The sequence below is a fragment of the Schistocerca piceifrons genome, unplaced genomic scaffold (assembly GCF_021461385.2).
Source record: "Schistocerca piceifrons isolate TAMUIC-IGC-003096 unplaced genomic scaffold, iqSchPice1.1 HiC_scaffold_1271, whole genome shotgun sequence".
NCBI lineage: Eukaryota > Metazoa > Arthropoda > Insecta > Orthoptera > Acrididae > Schistocerca > Schistocerca piceifrons.
Genome location: NW_025727093.1, coordinates 147,501 through 152,500, shown reverse-complemented (window position 1 = coordinate 152,500; position 5,000 = coordinate 147,501). Strand labels below are relative to the sequence as shown.

General features: G+C 53.0%; 1 non-coding gene across 1 annotated transcript in view; it reads right to left on the bottom strand.

The window, feature by feature from the left end:
- LOC124731165 overlaps nucleotides 1-1,617 on the bottom strand; it is a 1,909-nt gene extending 292 nt beyond the window's left edge. Inside the window, exon 1 of the ribosomal RNA XR_007008178.1 lies at nucleotides 1-1,617. This exon is cut by the window's left edge and continues 292 nt beyond it. This is a non-coding gene — a ribosomal RNA (small subunit ribosomal RNA).
- Nucleotides 1,618-5,000: the final 3,383 nt, after the last annotated feature.

Here is a 5,000-nt window from a genome sequence, read left to right as displayed (position 1 = left end):
CCGACCTTTCGGCCTAGGAAGACACGCTGATTCCTTCAGTGTAGCGCGCGTGCGGCCCAGAACATCTAAGGGCATCACAGACCTGTTATTGCTCAATCTCGTGCGGCTAGAAGCCGCCTGTCCCTCTAAGAAGAAAAGTAATCGCTGACAGCACGAAGGATGTCACGCGACTAGTTAGCAGGCTAGAGTCTCGTTCGTTATCGGAATTAACCAGACAAATCGCTCCACCAACTAAGAACGGCCATGCACCACCACCCACCGAATCAAGAAAGAGCTATCAATCTGTCAATCCTTCCGGTGTCCGGGCCTGGTGAGGTTTCCCGTGTTGAGTCAAATTAAGCCGCAGGCTCCACTCCTGGTGGTGCCCTTCCGTCAATTCCTTTAAGTTTCAGCTTTGCAACCATACTTCCCCCGGAACCCAAAAGCTTTGGTTTCCCGGAGGCTGCCCGCCGAGTCATCGGAGGAACTGCGGCGGATCGCTGGCTGGCATCGTTTATGGTTAGAACTAGGGCGGTATCTGATCGCCTTCGAACCTCTAACTTTCGTTCTTGATTAATGAAAACATACTTGGCAAATGCTTTCGCTTCTGTTCGTCTTGCGACGATCCAAGAATTTCACCTCTAACGTCGCAATACGAATGCCCCCGCCTGTCCCTATTAATCATTACCTCGGGTTCCGAAAACCAACAAAATAGAACCGAGGTTCTATTCCATTATTCCATGCACACAGTATTCAGGCGGGCTTGCCTGCTTTAAGCACTCTAATTTGTTCAAAGTAAACGTGCCGGCCCACCGAGACACTCAATAAAGAGCACCCTGGTAGGATTTCAACGGGGTCCGCCTCGGGACGCACGAGCACGCACGAGGCGGTCGCACGCCTTCGGCTCGCCCCACCGGCAGGACGTCCCACGATACATGCCAGTTAAACACCGACGGGCGGTGAACCAACAGCGTGGGACACAAATCCAACTACGAGCTTTTTAACCGCAACAACTTTAATATACGCTATTGGAGCTGGAATTACCGCGGCTGCTGGCACCAGACTTGCCCTCCAATAGATACTCGTTAAAGGATTTAAAGTGTACTCATTCCGATTACGGGGCCTCGGATGAGTCCCGTATCGTTATTTTTCGTCACTACCTCCCCGTGCCGGGAGTGGGTAATTTGCGCGCCTGCTGCCTTCCTTGGATGTGGTAGCCGTTTCTCAGGCTCCCTCTCCGGAATCGAACCCTGATTCCCCGTTACCCGTTACAACCATGGTAGGCGCAGAACCTACCATCGACAGTTGATAAGGCAGACATTTGAAAGATGCGTCGCCGGTACGAGGACCGTGCGATCAGCCCAAAGTTATTCAGAGTCACCAAGGCAAACGGACCGGACGAGCCGACCGATTGGTTTTGATCTAATAAAAGCGTCCCTTCCATCTCTGGTCGGGACTCTGTTTGCATGTATTAGCTCTAGAATTACCACAGTTATCCAAGTAACGTGGGTACGATCTAAGGAACCATAACTGATTTAATGAGCCATTCGCGGTTTCACCTTAATGCGGCTTGTACTGAGACATGCATGGCTTAATCTTTGAGACAAGCATATGACTACTGGCAGGATCAACCAGGGAGCTGCGTCAACTAGAGCTGAGCAGCCGGCCGCCCGGGAGTGTGTCCCGGGGGCCCGCGCGAACACGCAAGCGTCCGCTCAATCATTCTGCAAACAGGAGGAGGCTGAGCTCCCCTGCACAATACACCTCGAAACCCTCTCAGGTCCCGGCGGCGCGCAGCGCCGTCCCAAGTACTTGGTCGGGTTCGAGAGAGGCGCAATCGCCCGGAGTTAGGCGAGTAGACGCTTTCGGTGCGACCACCCGTGCTCCCAACTGAGCTTGCCGCTGCCGACAGAGGCCCGGGAGCGTGCTGTCGTGGCATTGCCGGCGGGAGACAACACGCGCCACCTACGGTGACCGGCAGCTCCAACGCCAGCGCCACAGAAGGACAAAAGCCCCACTTGGGTGCCGAAGCGAACTCTCCCAGCACAGCGCACGCGCCAACACATCCGCACAGCTGCGATACAAACCACCAGCGAGAACCGCTGGGGCGACCGAGCAGCAGACGGCGTCGCGGCGCCGAGCGCCGGGCGGCGGCGCATCCTCAACGCACACAGTCCTCAATCGGACCAGCACACTGAAGATGTCCACCGCGCTTCGCACCGGGCCCGCGAGGACCTACTTTGGCCGCACGGCGCCGCGCGCAGGGTGCGCCGGCGCGCAGCTGCGACGCCTGCCGCGTCCGTCGGCCGGCGCGCCTGCCACTGGCCGCCCCCACCAGCCGGCTGTAGCGCGTGCGCCCACGCACCGCGCGGCCAGCACGCCGGGAGGCGCCCCCTCACCGGCCGGGGACGGTCCCACCCAGCCACCGCCGCGTATCGCTTCACACCCAGATGCCGTTCAGTTTCGTCGGCATGGTGGGTATCGCTGGAACAACCGGTTCGTACCTCAACCTATCGTCGCCATCACCGATTCACCCCTAGCGAGAACAACCGCACCACAACAGGTTACCATTTGTTCATTTGCGTAACTTCACCAGAAAACGCAGGCGTCCATCGCCATTTGCAACTTCAACGATTATTGCATGCCTGTGTCAGGTGTCACGCCACACTACGTCTGCCCACATACACGCAACAAAATGTGCACGCCTAGACAATACGTGGAAGGTGGCCCCCGTACGTATGCGATGTCCATTGCTCGAACGACTGTCAACCGGCCTCTGTAGCATGTCGCAGATATGGAACGCGGTGCACCATGCCATCACGGTGTGTGAGGAGAGACGACTAGGTCCGAATACATCAACAGACAGCTCATGCTGATCGCCATCCACGGCGTCCGTTCCTCCCACACGTCTCTATGGCGTACCACACTGCAATCCAGCTCTCATAGGGAGACGACACGTAGCTGCGTGCACAATATTTGCACTGTATGGTCCGCCGTTTTTGGGCGCAGTCGTTGTACGGTCACACATGTGCCACGATGTATCATTCGGTACATAAGGACGAATGTGCAGTACAGATTGTGGTTTACGCGTACGACATTAGCGGACGGTTGACACAGGCCGCACCACAACGTAGCCTGAGTACGTCGCATGCGAAGGGCATTGAACATGCAAACTTCTCACCAACCAGCTTGCGAAGGCAGGGGGGCAAGGTGGGGACGTGGGGAGGGGCGGCATGTACGTCCTGCTGCCATCCACATTACAGTGTACAGCAGGAGCATGTGGAAAGTCAGCAAGACTTGCAAGGTGTTTAACATGAAGCGATACACAGGGGAGCGGGCAGTGCGAGTAGCGAACTATATTGCGAGGGTTGCGGGTGGGCAACACTACACTAATTGAACGAGTCGTATAACAATTACAGAGCAGGTTTAGGCGACAACATGGGTTACGTTAGGGGACAACGTGGGTTACGTTAGGGGACAACGTGGGTTACTTTAGGGGACAACGTGGGTTAGGTTAAGGCACAACGTGGGTTAGGTTAAGGCACAACGTGGGTTAGGTTAAGGCACAACGTGGGTTAGGTTAAGGCACAACGTGGGTTAGGTTAAGGCACAACGTGGGTTAGGTTAAGGCACAACGTGGGTTAGGTTAAGGCACAACATGGGTTAGGTTAAGGCACAACATGGGTTAGGTTAAGGCACAACATGGGTTAGGTTAAGGCACAACGTGGGTTAGGTTAAGGCACAACGTGGGTTAGGTTAAGGCACAACGTGGGTTAGGTTAAGGCACAACGTGGGTTAGGTTAAGGCACAACATGGGTTAGGTTAAGGCACAACATGGGTTAGGTTAAGGCACAACATGGGTTAGGTTAAGGCACAACATGGGTTAGGTTAAGGCACAACATGGGTTAGGTTAAGGCACAACATGGGTTAGGTTAAGGCACAACATGGGTTAGGTTAAGGCACAACGTGGGTTAGGTTAAGGCACAACGTGGGTTAGGTTAAGGCACAACGTGGGTTAGGTTAAGGCACAACATGGGTTAGGTTAAGGCACAACATGGGTTAGGTTAAGGCACAACATGGGTTAGGTTAAGGCACAACATGGGTTAGGTTAAGGCACAACATGGGTTAGGTTAAGGTACAACATGGGTTAGGTTAAGGTACAACATGGGTTAGGTTAAGGTACAACATGGGTTAGGTTAAGGTACAACATGGGTTAGGTTAAGGTACAACATGGGTTAGGTTAAGGTACAACATGGGTTAGGTTAAGGTACAACATGGGTTAGGTTAAGGTACAACATGGGTTAGGTTAAGGTACAACATGGGTTAGGTTAAGGTACAACATGGGTTAGGTTAAGGTACAACATAGGTTAGGTTAAGGTACAACATAGGTTAGGTTAAGGTACAACATAGGTTAGGTTAAGGTACAACATAGGTTAGGTTAAGGTACAACATAGGTTAGGTTAAGGTACAACATAGGTTAGGTTAAGGTACAACATAGGTTAGGTTAAGGTACAACATAGGTTAGGTTAAGGTACAACATAGGTTAGGTTAAGGTACAACATAGGTTAGGTTAAGGTACAACATAGGTTAGGTTAGGTTAGGTTACACGTTGTTGTAAGGAAAGGTGTAGGGGGGGGGGGCGGGGGCGGCAGGTTCGTTGATAGTGATTATAGTAAGTGAATGCTTGTGACATGATCAGATTTGTCACGTCAGGATGCACCTTTGGCTTATTAGAGGCGGCGCTCCAATTCTATGCTTGTGTGAGACCTGTGTCTTTGACTCATGTCATTGTTTGTGCGCTGTGACAGGAGGTACTATTGTGATGTTGGGTGCACCGTTGTATAGGACATGTGTGGGTGTTGGTGCCTGGTCTGCGCAATGGTGGATGTCGAAAGGCTGGGATATTGTATTTTCCGCATGGACCTCCTGGTCTGGTTGTGATAGTGTGGATTGTGTAATGTGGCGGAGAAGATGCACTGGATGTTGTTCCATGCTGGTGCTTACATATTGTATGTGCGCCT